We start from the raw sequence: 20,563 nt of genomic DNA, 5'->3' as shown, positions 1-20,563 counted from the left end.
CTCAGCGACCCCATGGACTGCAGCCTTCCAGGCTCCTCCATCCATGGGATTTTTCCAGGCAAGAGTACTGGAGTGGGGTGCCTACCATTCCTATTTCCTGGACTAGCCACGGTGTGTGTTCCATTCAGTAACAACCAGCGCCCTGTGCCAGGTTCCTAGCCCTCTGTCACCTGAGCTCACAGTCTGGTGGAGGAAACAAATACTCAACAGGTCATTACAATGCAGAGTGTAGTGTGCGGCGATAGAGACAGACTCAGAATGCTGTCAGAGCACAGGCGGGAGGCCTTGGACTCAACCTGTCTCAGTCAAGGAGAATTCTTTTGGAAGAGTGACAGGAGCCTGAGAATACCAGATTCTTACAGAACAGCAGGAGGCAGTGAGGTAATGAGGGAGGGAAGGGCATTCCAGGTGAACAACTGCGTGAGGGCCCAGAAGTAGAAGGGATTTGGGAAGGAGGAGCTGTGGTGATGGTGAGGGGGCGGGGGTTGGGAAAAGCGGGTAAGGCTCTTAAATGCTCACTTCTGGCTTTGTCTCCCCTTCTGCCCCTGAACTGAACTCCAACTTTCGCCTTCAAGACGAACCTCTAAAGCTGTCCTGTCTTTGAATCTGGAGGTAGTGAACTACAGCTTATCACAGCTTCCTCGGGGACTCTGCAGTGTCTCAGGCGCCTCTCTGCTAGACTTCTGTTCTGCCTCCTTTCAGTCATTTATTTACATATCTGAGGTCCTTTATCGCATCAAAAGACCCTTGGATGCAGTAACCATGCCCTAAATGTCCTTCTCTCTCACACAGCATGGCTTAGCACAGGTCCTTGTTCATTATCCAAAAAATAATTCTTGAATTGTGATCACTTGGCTAATTGGGCATTTTCCCGCCTTGGGATCAACTAGCAAAATTCTATTGGCTTCATGTGAGTAGAAAGAATCTTTAAAATTATCTATCAACATTTTATCAGCATAGCCAGTGTTTTTTTCCTTTGCCAAAACAAAAAGAGCTTTATAGATTTTAGTGATTATAAAGTTGATACATATGCATACATATAATGTAAGTAATACATAAAAGCGTTAGAATAAATTTAAAACTACACAAGATTCCATCTCCCAAAGGCAACCACTGTTGATATTTCAGATAACAACTTTCCAGACATTTCTCTATAAATCCAGCGGTAATTAACATATCACTTTGTAAGAAGGTAGTTCAAAATACAACATAAGCTAAGTTTCAGAGTTATAAGTTTAAAATAATTTAATGGTTGAGTAAAATGTTTTTTTCTAGATTATCTAAATGAATTCTTGATGTTCTCTGAGGGATTAAGCAACCACTCAATATTTGTTTTGGAAAGTTCTACCTGCTCTTTCTCATTGAAGTATAATTTACATACCATAACATTCACCCTTTTAAAGTGTATAATTCAGTAGATTTTAGCAGGCTCACAGACTGCACAACTCTCACCAGAACATTTCATCATCCCCTATACCCTTTAGGCCATCACTCTCCATTCATCTCTCGCTTTAGCCCCTGGCAACCACTAGTCTCTCTATCTCTATGGATTTGCCTATTTTGGACATGTCATAGAAATGGAATCCTATAATGTGCTGTATTTGGTGTCTAGTTTCTATCATGTAGCATAAGTGTTCAAGGTTCATTGCATTCTAACAAGAGTCAGTAATTCAGTCCTTTTTAAGGCTGAACAATATCATATTGTATAGATATACCATATTTTGCTTATCCATTCATCAGTTGATGGACATTTGAGTTGTTTCTACTTTTTGGCTATTATGAATAACATTGTAGTGAACATTCATGTAAAAGTTTTTATCTGAACATATGTTTTCACTTCTCTAGGTAGTATACCCAGGAGTAGAGTATATGGTCATATGGTAACTCTTTGCATAATGATTTAAGAAACTGCCAAACTATTTTCTAAGGCAGTTGTATCCTTTTACATTCCCACTATCTATGTATAAGTTTATGATTTCTCTACACCCTCAACAACAGTTGTTATCGTCTGTCTTTTCTATTATGACCATTCTAGTGGTCATAATAGAAAAGACAGTGGGTATGAGGGGCTTCTCCAGTGGCTCAGCTGGTAAAGAACCTGCCTGCCAAAGCAAGAGATGCAAGAGATGTGGGTTTGATTCCTGTGTCAAGAAGATCCCTTGGAGGAGGAAATAGCAACCCACTTCAGTATTCTTGGGGGCTTCCCTGGTGACTCAGTTGGTAAAGAATCTGCCTGCAATGCAGAAGACCTGAGTTCAATCCCTGGGTGGGGAAGATCCCCTGGAGAAGGGAATGGCAACACACTCCACTATTCTTGCCTGGGAAATCCCTGGACAGAGGGGCTTCAGTTCAGTTCAGTTCAATCACTCAGTCCAGTCCGACTCTTTGCAACCCCATGAATCGCAGCACGCCAGGCCTCCCTGTCCATCACCATCTCCCGGAGTTCACTCAAACTCATGTCCATCGAGTCGGTGATGCCATCCAGCCATCTCATCCTCTGTCGTCCCCCTTTCCTCCTGCCCCCAGTCCCTCCCAGCATCACAGTCTTCTCCAATGAGTTAATTCTTCGCACGAGGTGGCCAAAGTACTGGAGTTTCAGCCTCAGCATCATTCCTTCCAAAGAACACCCAGGGCTGATCTCCTTCAGAATGGACTGGTTGGATCTCCTTGCAGTCCAAGGGACTCTCAAGAGTCTTCTCCAACACCACAGTTCAAAAGCATCAATTCTTCGGCGCTCAGCTTTCTTCACAGTCCAACTCTCTTCACAGTCCATACGTGACCACTGGAAAAACCATAGCCTTGACCAGAGGGGCTTGGCAGGCTACAATCCATGGGGTTGCAGAGAGTCAACATGATTGAGCCATTAACACCTTCACTTTGGGAGTACTCTGGGGGCTCAGATGGTAAAGAATTTGCCTGCATTGTGGGAGACCCAGGTTTGAACCCTGGGTTGGGAAAATCCCCTGGGGAAGGAATGGCAACCCACTCCAGTATTCTTGCCTTGAGCATTTAATGGACAGAGGAGTTTAGTGGGCTACAGTCCATGGGATCGCAAAGAGTCGGACACGACTGAGTAGCTAACACACTCAGTATTCTTGCCTGGAAAATTCCATGGACCAGAGGAGCCTGGCAGGCTACATTCCACCAGGCCACAAAGAGTAGGACACAACTGAATGCATGTGAGTGCTCAAATACACACGCACACACACACACACACACAGAGTGAGTATGAAGTAGTATTTCACTGTAGTTTTGATTTGCATTTCCCTGATAATAATATTCATGTGTTTATTGGCAATTTATATATCTTCTTTAGAGAAAGGTTTATTTCTTCAAGTCCTTTATCCACTTTTTGTTTGGGATATTTATCTTTTTATTGCTGAGTTTTAAAAGTTCTTTAAAAATTCTGGATACTAGACCTTTATCAGATACAGGATTTGCAAATATTTTCTCCCATTCTGTGGCTTATCTCTTTAGTTTCTTGATACTATCCTTTGAGAAGCAAACATTTTTAAGTTTGATGAATTCTAATTTGTTATTTTTCTTTTGTGGCTTGTGTTTTAGGTGCCATTCTAAGCAATCACTATCTAATACAAGGTCATGAAGATATACACCCATATTTTATTATAATTGTTTTATTGTTTTAGCTTTTACATTTAGATATTTAGTCCATTATGAGTTAATTTTTGTATGTGGTATGAGAGAGAGGTCCAACTTCATTCTCTTACATTTGGAGATCTTGTTCGAGGACCATTTGTTGAGAAAACTATTTTTTTCCCCATTGAACTGTCCTGAGGAAAATCAACTGATTATAAATATACGGGTTTATATCTGAACTCTCAATTCTATTCTATTGATCAATAGGTCTACCCTTATACTAGATCCAAGTCGTCTTGATTAGTATAGCTTTGTAATAAATTTTAAAATTAGGAAGTATAAGTCCTCTAACATTTTTCTTCCTTTGCAAAATTGTTTTGTCTGTTCTGGATCTCTTACATTTCTCTATGAATTTAAGGATTAGATAGTTTCTTAAAAACAAACAAACAATCCAGCTAGATTTTGGTAGGGATTGAGTTGAATCTATAGATTAATTTGAAGAATATTGCTATTTTAAGTTCATGAACATGAGATTCTTTGTATTTATTTAGCTCTTGATTTCTTTTAATGATGTTTTAGAATTTCAGTGTGTGGATCTTAAATTTCTGTCTTGAATTTATTCCTAAATGGTTTATTCTTTCAGTACAACTGCACATGGAATTGTTTTCTGAATTTCATTTTTGGATTCTTCATTGCTAGTATACAGAAACAGAACAGTATTTTGTATATTGATCTTGTATCCCACAATCTTGCTGAATTTATTAGTCTAAAAGTGTGTGTCTGTGAATGTCTTAAGATTTTCTTTATATAAGACCAGCCATCTGGTAGTTTTACTTCTTTCTTTCCAGTCTGGATGTCTTTTATTTCTTATTCTTGCCTAATCGCCCTGGCTAAAAACTCCATTACAATGCTGGGAAATATTAAGAGAAAATCCTTATTTTGAGAGAAGGCTTTCAGGCTCTCACCATGAAGACTTTTTCTCATTTTAATGTTTGGCAATTTCTTCAGATAAAAATCCTATTTCCTAAAAGTTTTCAGATTATCTGCATTTAAAATGTCTGGAGAGGCGGATCTCATGGAGGCAGCTAGTGCGAGGCTGTGGAGCTGCCCAGACTAGCAAATAATACAGTCAAGATGGCTAAAGGTGATCCCAAGAAACCAAAGGCAAGATGTCTGCTCATGCCTTCTTTGTGCAGACATGCAGAGAGGAACATAAGAAGAAAAACCCAGAGGTCCCTGTCAATTTTGCTGAATTTTCCAAGAAATGCTCTGAGAGGTGGAAGACCACATCAGGGAAAGAGAAGTCGAAATTCGATGAAATGGCAAAGGCAGATAAAGTGCGATATGATCAGGAAATGAAGGATTACGGATCAGCTAAGGGAGGCAGGAAGAAGAAGGACCCTAATGCCCCCAAGAGACCACCGTCTGGATTTTTCCTATTCTGCTCTGAATTCCACCCCAAGATCAAGTCTACAAACCCTGGCTTCTCTATTGGAGATGTGGCAAAGAAGCTGGGTGAGATGTGGAATAACTTAAAGTGACAGTGAGAAGCAGCCATACATCAACAAGGCAGCGGAAGCTGAAGTATGAGAAGGATGTCGCCGACTCTAAGTCTAAAGGGAAGTTTGATGGTGCCAAGGGTCCTGCTAAAGTTGCCCGGAAAAAGGTGGAAGAGGAAGATGAAGAAGAGGAGGAGGAGGGAGAGGGTGAATTAAAACAAACAAACAAACCTGTTGATCTGTCTCCTTGTGAATACCTTAGAGTAGGGAGTGCCTTGATTGACACACTTCTCATCCAAGAGGTGTCTGTTGCCCTCATTATGTTTAATTACCCAGTTGGATCATGATCATTTGTAGTCTCTCAAGGTGCTCTAGCAATTGTCAGTGGTTTACATTAAGTGGCCACGGGTGTCCAGAGCACCTGGAAACTGTTTCAAAGTTGTGCATATTTCCAAACATTTTTAAGGTGAAAAGGCTCTTGTGTTCTCCTCACTCTGTGCACATTGCTGTTGGTGTGACAAGGCATTTAAAGATGTTTCTGGCATTAAAAAAAAAATTTCTAAGGTGGTGTGTTAATTCTATGGTCATTGGCTAGAAATCCCGAGTTCCCAACAGTACATATCTAAAGTCTGTAAAAAGAACAAAGCAACCGAGACACACTCTTGATGCTCCTTGCTTGGTATGGAGGCTGTGGGGGCAATGCCTTCTGGAGGGGCGGTAGCTCAGGGCCTGCACTGTGGGGCTGGACCTGTGGACACTGCAGTGGGCATCCATTTAGCTTCAGGTTGTCTTGTTTTTGTATACGGTGACATAGCATCCTGCTGCCATTCTTAGCTGTGGAAAAGGCTGGGGGGGGGTGGGGGGGTGGTGGCGGTGGTCAGCAAGCATGAGAAGTGTTTTGGATCCTTTTTAGTTGAAGTGCGGTAGTTTTAAACTGGTGTGTGTGTGTGTGTTTTTAAACAAACTGTAGAGCTGTTCATTGTCAGCAAAGCCAAGAGCCGCTGCACCAGTGGAAGTTCAAGAACCTTCTGTACTAAACACGATCTGCAATGTTGTTATTTTTTTTTTTTGTATGTTTAGAATGTTGAAATGTTTTTGAAGCTAAATAAACAGTATTACATTTAAAAATAAATAAATAAATGTCTGGAATCTCGAGGCTATAGCCTTGGTACTGCTGCTGCTCTCGCTCCAGGGTCTGCTTGATGACTGCCTCCTACGAGCAGTGCCGCCCCCCACCCTGCCCCCGCCGCCGGTCCTTGATGCAGCTCTGTAACTCAATCTGCTGCAGCTCGCTACTGAATCGATTCAAATACCTTTCAGTTAATTCACAAGCATCTCTCTTTGAATATCCCACTTTTTTGAGGTTCAAGATGGTTTCGAAACCACTGCAGTTTTTCACCAATAAGGTTGAGATCCAACACCTTTTCATTCTTCAGTTTTCCCTTTTTTTTCTTGTTTGTGGGCCTTTGAGTTGCTTTTTTACTGTATGTATGGATGACTTTTTTCTTGTCTTACACTTTTTCCCTTTGGTGCTTTAGGCTAAAAGAAATGTAAGTTAAAACTTCTGGATTTATTTGGTGGTTCAGTGATCGAGAATCCGCCTGCCAATGCAGGGACACTGTAAAAATACCTGCTGCAGGAAGATTCTACAGGCCCCGGGGCAACTAAGCCCACAAGTGGCAACTATTTAAGCCCCTGGACCTAGAGCCTGTGCTCGTGGTAAAGTCCTCATGGTGAGGGACCGCTAGATCTCCAACTCACATGCCTGCACTCATCTTCCGTGGCAGCGGCAGTTCACAAGGTGACTCGCTCTTTTTTAATTCACTTTAAAAAAATTTCTCTTCTTCAGTTGAATCATCTCAATTGACCTAACTGCAAGTTTGCTGATTCTTACTTCTGCCTGCTCAATTCCGCTGTTGAGTTCCTTTAGTAAATGTTTTTATTTTGGTTATAGTGTTAATACTTTTCAACCTCAAATTTCGATTTGGTGTGTCTTTATAATTTCTATCTCTTTATTGTTATTCTCTATTTGCTGAGACATTATTCTCATTCTTTTATTTAATTCTTTAGATATTGTTTCTTTGCCTTCTTTGAACATAATTGTGTGTGTGTGTGTTAGTTGCTTAGTCGTGTCCGACTCTTTGCAACCCCATAGACTGTAGCCTACCAGGCTCCTCCATCCATGGAATTTTCCAGGCAAGAGTACTGGAGTGGGTTGCCATTTCCTTCTCCATGAACATAATTAAAAAGCTAAGTTAAAATAACTGGGTTTCCTCAGGTAGAGTTTCTATTGATTGCTTTTCAATTGAAGCATATTGTATCATATGCTTCACTATATGACACAGTCTCTCTTTTTCTTTGCATATCTTCTATTTTTTTGTTGTTATTGGAAACTGGACATACCTAATAAAACAAAAAGCAACTCTGGAAATCAGATTTTCCCCCCATCCTCAGAATTTGTTTCTGCTATTCCCTGGAGTGTGTCAGGGCATGTTTCCTGATATGCCTTTGTATATCTGATTGTTTTAGCCCTGCCCTAACTAGAGCTCTCATTTGCATTCTGACTCTCCCTTCTGAGTCTTACAGGCAACCCAGGCACCTACAAATATTGGGATTTATTGTTACCCAAGATTCCTCTGTGGTCACAGCACATTTTCACACGAGACACTTTGGATTAACTTCAAGATTTGTCTGGACATTTGGCTGAAAACTTCCTCCAGCTTTGGCTTCTGTGACAAAGACTCTATTTATTCTCCCTCTACCTCTTTCTGCTCCTCTTTGACTCTTTACTGGGCTCATCGTCTTGCTTGGGGTTTGCCATACTCTCACTTTTCTCTTTCTCCTCTCTCCAAATGTATCTAGTCTTCTTCAACTCTCTCCTCTCTGTAGCTCTTCCATGATGAAGTTGGAATGCAGTGATAATGAGAGTAAGCTTTGGAGTCAACCAGACCTGGGTTTGATATCTGGCTTGGACATTTACAAGCTGGGGAATCTTGGACAAGTTTATTTACAGCTCCATTTCTCAGTTTCTCATCTATCCAATAAGGATAATAATTATACTGCCTCAAGGAGTTTCATGAGGCTTAAAACCTTCATGTGCTCATGATAGAGTAAGTGCTCAAAAAATTAGCTTTGGGGTTCTACCGTCACTTAGACTCAGTCTATCCAAACCAAGCTCATAATTTCACTCCAAATAAACCCTTCTGTCTTCCATGCTCTCCAGCCCTCTAGTCTCCTCACTTTGTGAGTCACCTGTAATCTGGACTTGTTCACTAAGATGATGACTTCCCACATGAATCTAATATCACCAGAGCTTTTGAATGCCCGGTTTTTTGTTTTCTTTATTCTTGGAGCATCATTCACTTAATCCTGCTAACTTTTCTTTCAAAATATCCCTCTCCCTATCTTTTCTTTCTGCCTTCACTGACTGCTCTAGCTCCACCCTCATTGAACTCTGAGTGGAGTGATACTCCCTGATACCACAGCTTCCTATCTGCCTCACAGGAGCTAGATTCCAGGCAGCTTCCTGTGGTCCCTGTGACTCTTGTCCTTTTTTCTGGCAAGGTGGAGCCACACACTAGCCAGAGAAACTATGGGAGGGGGTTAACTGTGGGATTTGAAGGCAGGAGTTCTTGATTCTAGACAAAGCTCCGCCATGGACTTACTAGAGAACCCAGGCAAGCCCTTCATGTTCTTTGGATCTTGGTTTCCCAATCCATGCAGTGGGGATGCAGAATTGAACTGTTTTGAGTGCTCCTGCCAGCTCTGATGTATGCTGATTTATCACATGTGATTTCTTTCACACGCCAGGCTCGTTCATGGGGCTTCTGAGATATTGTTCTTCATTCTTTCTCTACTTTGATAGACTTGTCTTCTAAGGCAAACTCTCCTTTGCCAAGTTTTATGCAGACCTCATTTCCTGCCCCTGACTCACTGTTGGCTTCTTCCCCTACCCTGTAGCCTAGGGTGTGTATGCTAATACACAAATTTACTCTGATTGTTGGCGCAGCTTCTACTTCTGTTGTCACTTGGTCTTTCCAGAGAACCTCTGCATTATGCCTCTCCTATTCCATCCAGCTGCTACACTGATACATACAGGACTTCCCTGGTGGCTCAGACGGTAAAGTGTCTGCCTACAATCCGGGAGACCTGGGTTTGATCCCTGGGTTGGGAAGATCCCCTGGAGTAGGAAATGGCAACCCACTCCAGCATTCTTGCCTGGAAAATCCCATGGACAGAGGAACATGGTAGGCTACGGTCCAAGGGGTTGCAAAGAGTAGGACACGACTGCATGACTTCACTTTCACTTTCGCTACACTCATGGCCTGTGGGCTCTTTCTAAAGCATAAATTGGAACTTGTCACCACCTTGCTGAAAAACCTTCTGTGGCTCCGTACATCCCCAGAATAAAGTTTATTTCCTGAACCTCCTTTCGTAGGTTCCCACGCTCCTCTACAGTCTGAACCCAGCTGTTTCTCTGTTCAGTTGTTTCTGAAGGAATGATCCTTCCAACTTTTACTCTCTGTTCCCTCTGCCTGGACTGCACCTTTTCCCAATCCAAAGAAGGATTGCATACTTCTTTGTCTGTTGAAATCCTGCTTACCCATCAGGTCTCAGATCAGCTATCACTTTCTTGTGAAGCCTTTCATGATGTCTTTATTCAAAGCAAAGCCCTATTGCTTTCGGATCCCCCCAGGATGTTACTCATCCAGTAGAGAAGAATCACTTTCTTCTTCATATTATAATAAAAGCAAAGACAGTGTCTGTTTTAGGACAGGTGCTTGGCAGATATGGTCTTCACTGGTGACTCAGACAGTAAAGAATTCACCTGCAATGCAGGAGACCTGGGTTCAATCCCTGGTTTGGGAGGATCCCCTGGAGAAGGGAATGGCAACCCACCTCAGTATTCTTGCCTGGAGAATCCCATGGACAGTGAAGCCTGGAGGGCTACAGTCCATGAGGTTAACAAAGAGTAGGAGATGACTGAACAACTAAGCACACACACACTTGGCAGGTAGGTAGTGCTCAGTAAACATTTGTTGAAAAAGTGAATAATTTTTCTCAGGTTATCTGGCTTTAGACTCACTCCCCAATCAGGCTACTTGAGAGGCCACCTCCAATTTGTCTATCATAGAAAGATCTTCCCAAAGGGCAGCTTGGTTTATCTGCTGCCGAACCCAACTCCTGTTCATCCACATTTAAACAAAGGAACAGGAGGAAGCAAGGATTAGTGCAAGATCCGCATCACTGAGTGCAGAGACACCTACTAGCATGGGGAACTCTGGTGGAATTCTCTGCCAGTGTGCACAAAAGCAAGTGGTTGATGATGTCCACAGCCAGGATTTGCATTGGTTGAGCTGGGGAATCTGAACATTTGGATCCTTCCAAATACTAGGTTGTCAGAGCTAGAGCTGGCCTTCGAGATCACCATGTCCAAATAGATGCAGAAGCTAAAGCCCCATGAAGGCTTCCCTAGGTCACACAGCAGGTTGGAGCAGGGCTGAGAAAGAAACCCAGGGCTCTCACTCCTAGGTCTGAGCTCCTCCCTCTCCACCAGGCTGTGAAGTTTTGTAAGAATTGTTGTAACTCTTGAATGTCTTATTTCATGAACAGGGATTTTCTTAGAGCTGGATTAATATGACCTTGAAATGGGCACCAATGCTTTAAATTGCAAGAGCAGAAACACTCATGGATGAGTAAGAGAAAGAGAGAGGGAGAGGGAGAGAGAGAGAGAAGAAGGGTGGGAGAGAAGAGGCAGACAGAGAGAAATACAGAGGGAATGAGACGTGGACAAAGAAAGAGACAGAGACAGAAAGAGAGAGAAATGAAAATGATCAATGATCGACAGGCAAAGAGGCCAAAAGAGAGTCAGAAAGAGACAGTGTGTGAGACAGAGGAAGCAGAGATGGTATGCTAACAGAGTCCTCCCTCTATTCTGCCTATCTCCTCCCTCTACCCAGCCCTGGGAAATGCTTCAAAGGTGAATACAGCTGTTTTCACTTTGGGTTCTCTGAGGCTCATAGGATGACATGGCCCCAGACATCCTAAGACTTTTTTGTTGGGAGCTGCAGCTTCAGCTCTTTGGGTGGCATATGCATATGAGGTGAGGATTCAAGAAAAGTGTTGGGGTTTATCCAGTAGCTTCTTCCAGGTTTCCTGGGGCTGCAGAAAGAGCTCAGTGGAGCAGGGATGTCAAGAACTCTGGCTCTGGTTTGGGTTTGGCACTGCCTGGCTGGGTGTCTTGAGGTTTTCAACCCAGGCTTTGGACCAGCTGATCCCAGAGGCCTTCAGGTTATAAAATTCATGACTGAGCCTTTGGATTTAAAGATAAATGGTTCTAGCTCTTCTTGGATGCTCAGCCATTACTTTGGAATTGTGTTTGCCATCAAGGATGTGAAAAGAGAAGGATTATACATCTAAGGAGACAGACTCCACATGTTGATACCTCCAACAACAACAATAACAACAACAAAATCTTCTTGGTAGAAATGTTAAGTTACAGACCATCAGAGCTGGAGGAGCACCAGACACATCTTTATTAATTTATTCATTGCTCAGATGGGAGAGAGAGACACAGAAAGCCATTACCGAAGTAGAAGCTACAACTTAGATCTACTGGTTCCCAGCCATGTCCCAGGTGTCAGACTAAATGTTGAGTGGCAGGGGGTGGGGAGTTGGGAGAACACAACTGGGGTTTCATTGGCAATGAGAATAGCCAAGGTGCCAGAAACATCCCCAGATTTTGGGTTGGGCAGCACTTCTTTACCCTTCCCACTCCACACTTTAAGTTAGGTCGTTATTCAGAACTTGTTGTATAGTCCCACATCATTGCTCTAGGAGCTGAGAGGCAACTGGCTGCACACTTACCCTTCATTCACAAAGAACTCCGACTCACAGCTCCTCTGTCTCAAAGCCTTGCCAACTGTTTCAGCACTATCTTGGAGGAGGTTGCTTCAAGCTTTGGAGAGTGCTTGACAGTGGCTGAAGAAGGTAGCAGATGGGATAGTTGGGAAGGTGAAAGGGATGTTAAAAAGATGAAGGTCATTAAAACCTTATTTACATTACACACCACAAATCACCAAGGGATGGACCTGACTTCCAAAGGCATGCTGGGGCTATCTTTTTCTTCATTCCCTTACTTATTCATATACTTACTCATTTATTCAGTAACAAACCAACCAGTCATTATTGATGTACATGTCCAGGAGTGTTGATGGTGGTGGAGGTGGGTGGCATTGGTGGTGGTTGGTAGTGGTAAGGGGTGCTTTTACCGGTGGGTGGTATTGTTGAATGTTAGCAATTGTGGAGGCACTGATGTTGTGGTGGTAGTGGGTGGTAGTGATAGGTTGGTAGTGTTGGTAATGATGGGTGCTGGTGATGAGAGATGGGTGTTATTTGTGGGGGTGTATTGATGGGCAGTGGCGATGGCAGTGTTGTTGATGGGGTAACAGTGGTGGTGCCGAGTGGGTTATGCTGGTGGTGAGGGGGTAGTAGTGACAGGTGTGTTTTAGGATAAAGGTATTTTTAATGGGGGTAATGGTAATAGAGATTTGTTGTTTATGACGATCATGGTTTTGGAGATGGTGATTGTGATGGTGTTTTTTAAAAATAATTTAAAAACCTTGTTTATTTTGGCTATGCTGGGTCTTCATTGCTGTGCAGGCTTTCCTCTGGTTGTGGTGAGCAGGGGCTACTCTCTAGTTGCCGAGCTTGGGCTTCTCATTGCAGTGGCTTCTCTTGTTGCTGGGCATGGGCTCTTGGGCATGCAGGCTTCAGCCTTTGTGATTTCCAGGCTCTAGAGCACAGGCTCAATAGTTGTAGCACATGGACTTAACTGCTTCTCAGCATGTGGGGTCTTCCTGGACCAAGGATTGAACCTGTGTCTCCTGAACTGGCAAGTGGATTCTTTACCACTACCAGAGAAGCTACCAGAGAAGCCTTGTGATGGTGTTTTTAATGATGATAATGAGGTGCTGTTTTGAGGGGTAGTGATGGTGTAGGCTGCTGTCCATGGGGTCGCTAAGAGTCAGACACAACTGAGTGACTTCACTTTCACTTTTCACTTTCATGCATTGGAGAAGGACATGGCAACCCACTCCAGTGTTCTTGCCTGGAGAATCCCAGGGACGGGGAAGCCTGGTGGGCTGCCGTCTATGGGGTCGCACAGAGTCGGACACGACTGAAGCGACTTAGCAGCAGCAGCAGCAGCAGATGGTGGGTGAGTGGTTGTGACTGTGGCAGTATTGTTGACGGAGGTTGTATTTTCTACTGCTGTCACAAGTTACCACAAATTTAGTGGCTTCACGCAGCACAGAATTATTGCCATATAGTTTTGTAGGTCAGAAATCCAATGTAGGGCTCCATAGGTTAAAATGAAGGTGTCAGCCAACTGAGTTCCTCTCTGGGGGCTTTGAGGGAAAAAATCTGTTTCTGGCCTTTTCCAGCTCTTAGAGAACACCTGCATTCCTTGGCACATGGCCCCCTTCTTCCCTCTTCAAGGCCAGCAATATCACAGCTCTCCGACCTTCCTTTTATTGTCAATCTCTAACCACAGCCAAGAAAGAGTCTCTGTTTTTATATACTCAGTGGTTAGATTGAACCCACACAGATAACCCAGGATAATTTCCCCATTTCTAGGTCCTTGTCCTTAATCACATCTACAAAGTTCTTTTGCTATGTAGAGTAATATATTTATAGGTCCCAGGGATTAGGCTGTGGACCTCTTTGGAGAGTAACTGTTCTATCATAGGACTTAGAGTCGTGGGGGTGGTGATGGTGGTAGTGATGATGATGCTGGTGGTGGTAACTCTGGTGGGTTTTGTTGATTGGGGTGTCAGTGATAGTGTAGTAATGGGGGTGGGTGACAGTGGTTGTAGTGATAGGGGAAGAGGTGATGGTGATGATGTTCATGGGCAGTGGGTGTGATAGTGTGGGCAGGTGGTGGGTGTGATAGTGTATTTTTGAAAAGGGGAATGGTGTGGTAACAATGCAGATATTGGAGGTGGCAAGCTGGGCAGTGGGGACAAATCACCCCGTTTGGTTCTCAGTGTACTTGTAGTCTGGTTGAGAAGAAGGTGTGACCTGGCTACAACACCATAACTGCAGATGTACAATGCTCAGGGATGTGGAGAGGGAAATGAAGAGCTTTGGGGCCTTGGAAGAGGTAGAAGTTTGTGCTGGTTAGGGCTTAGGAAGTTATTCCTGGATCCTGAAGTGTAAGTAGCCATAATTAAAGAAGAAATCTACATAAAATAATAGTTTTATTGCTTTTATATTTGTAATGACTGCTAATTCAACAGAACCAAGACATATAGAAAAGTACAAATAAGAAAATTTTAAATTAACCGAAGTCTCACTTCCTAGACATAATGATGGGGGAGACACGTCATTTTCACATTCGGAAATGGAGGTTTAGAGGTTCTGGACTCAGGACATTCCCTTCCAGGTGGAAGAAGCAGTATGAGTGATGGCCTGAAAGTGCCAGAAGGTAGGGGTTATTCCAGAGCAGCTGTGCCCATCAGCAGGCATGAGGATCCTGCCTTCCACTGGGGAAGAGAGAAGGCACATGGGGCAATAAAAGTGGACATCCTTCTGACAGAGTTGGACAGGGGTGGCTGGGGTGAGGGTGGAGCAGAATGGGCTCTCCCTCTCCCTGTCCTTCGTCCTGTGACCCGCCCGGGTGAGCAGATAAGCTTTGCGGATCATTGTGTTCTGTGTGTCACTCCCAGGAGCATATTGAAGTGTATCCAAGCAGGTTGCTGCAGCATCCCAGTGAGCAAGGGAGATCTGGAAAGGAACAAGATCGTAGTCCTTTTCTCTGCTCCCTTTGCACCAACCCCTCCGCTTTTGTGCCCATAAACAGAGCCTCCCAGATTCCCTGACATTTCTGTTTATTTGTGGATCTGTATGATGTCAAAGGAACATGCTTAGCAATGACCTTGGGGAAAAAGATCTCTCTGGGTCCTACTGAGATTAAGGGTTACTTGGAAGTTTTCAGTGCGGTTTGAGAGCAAAAATGTGTCAAAATTTTAAGAGCCTTTAAAAAAATTATACATTTCTTTTAAATTATTTTTGAGAGGACAGCATCATGTGGCATGTGGGACCTTAGTTCTCTGGCCAGGGATCAAACCCACATCTCCTGCACAGAGTCTTAACCACTGGACCCCAAGGAAATCCCTTAAGAGCCTTTTAAGGGTGATCAATACCAGATCTTTCCAGCCCTTCCATCCGTGTTATTTTATAAGTTGTGACAACCTTTTGTCAAGCAATATCTTCAGTGAAAATCCAACATGGAGAAGCCTCCAACAGAAAGGAGGCTTCTCTGGTTGAAGCAAAGGAAGAATTTCTTGCCTAGCTGAATCCTCGATCAACTCAACCCCAGCCAAGGATTGAAGTGTGAGATGGGGATGATCACATTTGTCTTTCAGGGCTGTAGGAGGATAGAATGTGATAATGCATGTAAAGCTCCCAGGATGATGTATGTAGAGCTTCTTGGCACTGTTCTAAGGCCTCCGCATGATATCTCATTTGGTGCTCCAAAAACAAACTCTTCCAAGGCAATATTATTATCCTACCATTTTATACATGAGGAAAATATATCACAGAGAGGGTATGATTTGCCCAAGGTCACGCAGGTCCCAAGTAGCAGAGCTGGCATCTGATGCAGGCACCATTGTGCCAAGACCCACAACCAGCAGGGCCCTCTCCATTGCTGAAATCTCAGTTGTCACATCTCACTCCCTGGCTACAGCTCCCCTCTGCCCTTGCTCTCCCACCTTAGGGACACTTATAGGTGCTTTTATATCCTTTCCAATTTCACCCCCTTCTATTAGCCCTTCTTATCTTCACTTTATCATCTCAAATGCTTAGATTCATACTGGCAACCTCATCTGCCTCTCTGAGCCCCAGACCTACTACCACATCTGGTGAAAATTCGACTTCACCTATCTGGAATGAGACAAAAATCTCTTTTGAGAGCTAGCTACTTTGGAACCTTAGAAGGACTGTCAAAGTATTCTTCCAGGTAAAATTGCTCCTTTGCTCAGAGAAGCTCTTTTAAGAGCCTTTAGGTGCGACACAGGTGGGTGGAGCTGGGGCTGTTCGGGGAGGTTACTCTCAGGTCAGGCCCTGTGTACCTCTAGGGGCCTACTCACAGTGCTTCTACATAAATGGGACTCAGCACATTGTGGAGCGTGTCCTGCTCCCTCCCGCCACCTGCACCCATAAGAGCCTTATCGGGAGAGATCACAAAGGATGCTTTTCAACACTACCTCTGGAATATGAGAGGAAGTTATACTCTTATCTTAAAATCCTCAACCATCTGTAAAATGGATTCCAGTGTCCTTACTCTGGACTCAAGGTCCTACAAAATCAGGTCCCTGCCTATCCCATAGGATCACACAGCTCCACCCACACCAACTTCCCGTCTCCCCGCAAACACCAAGCATAAGACAGCCTCAGCCTCTGCCTTTGCACCTGTGTCCCCTCTGCTGGGCCACAGACCCCTAGATCCCCAAACAGCCTGCTCCTTGATTTCATTGTCTTTGCTCAAATGTCACCTTCTCAGAAAGGCCTCCCGACCTGCCTAGCTAAAATTGCATACTGTCACTTTCTAACTCCTCACTCTGCTTATATGTCTCTCAAGCCCTGATCATTATCTGATGTCAAAGTATAATAAGAGTCAAAGACATGACTGTCACACAAGCATCCAGTGGGATGTGCCAGTGATTTATTTAACTCACAGTGAGGGTATCGACAGGATGACAAAATTGGTTCAAAGAAAGTATGAGAAACTGATATACGTGATCAATGGAGAAAGAGAGCTGGAATAAGTTTGCAAAGTTAAGATACTAAGTTGGTTAATGTCCTATAGCACAATGAAACTGCAACCTTCCTCCAGACAGAGGAAAGGGTACTTTCCCATTTGCATCTCTGCTGGACAAAAATCACTTGCTGCTTATCAATCTTCTTTAAGTTAGCATTTTACTTCTTAGAGTCTGGGTCCTAATCAATAGTAAATAGTAAGTCAAACAAAAGTTAATTTCCTAGAGCAGTGCTGTCCAAAAGGACTTTCTATTATGAAGGAAACATTCTGTTCAAAATAACTATGCCACCCAATATGATAGCCTCTCATGGGACTAGTCAGCTCTTGAAATGTGGCTGGTGTGACTGAGAAATAGAATTTTAATATTTAATTAAGTTAAATGAAATATCAATAAATTTAATCGATACATTAAATAAACCTTATGTCTTTGTATATACCAATGTAATATATAATAATGCAATATAAATAAAATATGATATAAATAATTTAATATGATATAAATATAAATTACATGTAAATATGTGATTTATTACATTAAATATATTTCATTAATTAATATAAAGTTAACAAGTTAAAATTAAATTTAGATGTCCACCATAAATTTTAGTGGCTACCCTATTGCCCAATTGGACAGCACATCCCTGAAAAGTCAGATGACATCTTGTTAGACAATGCTGTAGCTGAAAGGGAGTTATTTTTGTACTTTGAATAATTTTTATTAATTTTGACATCATATATTTGCTTTTGTCTTCTGTCCCTACTAGAAAGTAAGCTTCAAAATAGTGGGCACTTAGTGCTATTTTCTGTGTGTCCCCAGTACATAGGAGGGGTGCCCAGAGCATGGAAGTCAAGTAAATAAGTAAATGTAAGGAGGCTGGAGTCTTACCAGAAGCTGAAGCAATAAGGGACTCCCCATGGTATGTCTGGCTGATAAACTTTAGCAAGAGCGATGCCTGATGTTTAATTTTAAATTGTCTTCTTATTCCATAAAGTAATATCTTTTCATGACCCTCAGACCTTCAGTGAACTTACATGGCTCTAATGGTTAATGGTTTTGGGTGGAGGTGGGGATAAGGGCTATGGGGAGAGGGCCAGGCCTGGAGGCAGGTGATGACATGCTGGGGATAAGGAGGTGGTTGATTTGGGTGCAGACAGGTAGCACTAGAGTGGACAGAGGACTCCCCAGAGAAATGGGAGCGCCTCCTGGGGATCCTAAAAATACCAAGGAGAACCTCAGGCACCATGAAGTTAAAGAAAGATGAATCTAGTTACTTACTTTGCATGATGTATTAATATTAGAGTAAGTGACCTGTAGACCTGTGAACAGTTTACTCTGGCTTAGAGGGTAAAGCATCTGCCTGCAATGCAGGAGACCCAGGTTTGATCCCTGGGTCGAGAAGATCCCCTGGAGAAGAAAATAGCAACCCACTCCAGTATTCTTGCCTGGAAAGAATCGGACACGACTGAGCGACTTCACTTCACTTTTAAGTGACCTGTAGTAACAGATGTCTTACAATCGCAGTGATTGAACATCAGCAAGGTCTCAGGACAGGGTCCAGATCTTAGAGGACAAGGTCTAGTGGGAGTAGAACTAGACCTTGTAGTAGAACATCTATTTACATAGAGTGAAGGTATGGTTGATAAAATTCACAAATCACTTTTTCCATCTTTGGGCTGCCTTGGGGCCTACGTCTAAATGGGAAAGTGTTTACTCAGGGAATTTACATGGGGTCCGCCAGGAAGTTCTGATGCTCTGGGTGCAGAGAAGCTGGGAGACCACAGCTCCCCTTTCTTATGCCTCCCCTTTCTTGACCCCACGCATTCCTCCACTTTTGGCCAACCTGAGACCACACAGCTGACTCTTAGATCAGCTGAGTTGCCTGCTCTGCTGGCTTTCCTTTTCTGCCCAAACCCCTCTCGCCCCACTTTTCTGAGCCACCTAAAAGATGTGGCCTGTCTCCTGAGGATGGGAATGGTGGCAGGGTTGGCATGGGGAGGTGGCACAGGTCTCATCTGTAAGGCACCCTGGCTGCCCATGGATGGCTGAAGATTATAAATGGAATGAAAAGGACTGTTTCTCTCTCCTATTCAGGATGGTCATCAAATGCACTGGTACATGTGATTATGAAGTTATCAAGCTGCACCATCCCTTTAAGAATGAGACCTGGAATCATTACTGGAGCTCCTCCTAGAAAGACAGAAAGTCAGATATGGAGGGTTCTCACCTCTCATTATACAGAGACCTGGGCCTGGGGAGGGGATGGGACTGCAGGGGGGCCCACAGCAAACAGGGCAGAACTGGGCCATGAAGCAGGGACTCCTGTCTCCCAGCCAAGCACTTGTACTCCCTCCCCTAATCTCAAAGCCTCCCTCCAAGGTGCCTGTTTTATGGACTTGTCCCCTGGTCCTCCCTGCCCTTCTCCCTACCGTCAAAAGTGCCAAGATGAAGTGGGATAGGAGACACAGTAGAATGCAGAGAAATGCCTTTTTAGGCTGCAGGGGCTTCCATTCTGGGACTGGAGCTGAGAACTTGTTTATGAGGGCCTTATCTTTGGGTATGGGCCCCCCATGTCACTCTTCTGTCTGGACTGAGGGGCTTGGGTGGTGTGGCAAGTACTGGTTGCAGGCTGTGCCTGGGACTGGGATCCCAGCCTGCCACGTGGCTCCATACCCCTGATATCTGTGCTCTATACTCTCCTCCCTGCCTGGGAATTCCCTGTTACCTCTCCCTTTCCATGTAACAGGGAAATCCACCAACATCAGAGTTAGAAAGGTCCTGAGAAATCTTGCAGCCCCCCTCATTTTGCAGCTGGAGAAAGAGAGGGGAAGGGGTTTCTGCTTGGCTACATGGCCAGTCAGGGCAAAGCTGGGACTAGAGCCTGAGGTTTCTGAACCAGCCAAGAGTTATCTGGTGCTTTATGTTGCCTCCTGCTGATTATCTTGTCTTGTCTCATCTTGTCTCATCTCATTAAGGATGAGGGGCTAGAGAGGCAGCACTGAGATGGGATCCTTAAATTGACTTTTGAAAGCTCTTGGCTTGTATAGTGAGTGTATCATCTGAGACAAACCCTTCCCCATTCCCATGCCCTTACCCAAACTCCCTCCTGGTGGCTCCTCTGTTGGCCAGGCTGTCTGTGTGGGGTTTCAGGACAAAGACTGCACAGGAGAGGAGTGAGTAATAGTGAGTATGCTACTCCTCTGGGCTTGTGCTCTTGGAACAAAGGAGGATGGACAGGCAGCCCCCAGTTAGGATAGGTCCTTTGGGATTTCATGGAATTCTGTAGAAGGGAAGGTAGAGGGAAATTAGAGCAGGTGAAGAAGGAGCAGAGACATGGTTTAGGCCTCTTGTTGCCCCAGCCAGTTGAGGAGTTTAATGGCACCTCTTCCTATAGGAATTTCTCCAAGCTTGACTTCTGGATTCCCTAGGAGAGAGGCCAAACTCAGAATGTGCTTGGTTCGCTCAGTCAGGATGCTTTTGGTTATCACAGAAACCCAGTTCACATAGGTGTAGGACAAGGGGGAGAGGAGGTTATTGGGAAGAAGCTGGACTTTCCCAAACCACTAAATCATGAAAGTCCTTTCTCACCTCTTACAGGTTCACTTCAGGGACACGGGAACTTGAATGCAGCCAAGCCCCGCCTCC

The 20,563-nt window shown here is 43.9% G+C and overlaps 2 pseudogenes; one reads left to right on the top strand and one right to left on the bottom strand.

Annotated features, from left to right (window-relative positions):
- Nucleotides 1-8,390, bottom strand: part of LOC102268288 (translation machinery-associated protein 16-like) — a 47,474-nt pseudogene extending 39,084 nt beyond the window's left edge.
- On the top strand, nucleotides 4,732-5,443 carry LOC138988937 (high mobility group protein B3 pseudogene; annotated as a pseudogene).
- Nucleotides 8,391-20,563: the final 12,173 nt, after the last annotated feature.

The sequence above is a fragment of the Bos mutus genome, chromosome 8 (genome assembly GCF_027580195.1).
Source record: "Bos mutus isolate GX-2022 chromosome 8, NWIPB_WYAK_1.1, whole genome shotgun sequence".
Classification (NCBI taxonomy): domain Eukaryota; kingdom Metazoa; phylum Chordata; class Mammalia; order Artiodactyla; family Bovidae; genus Bos; species Bos mutus.
Note: the sequence above shows the minus strand (reverse complement) of the source record. Positions and strands in the feature narration are given on the sequence as shown.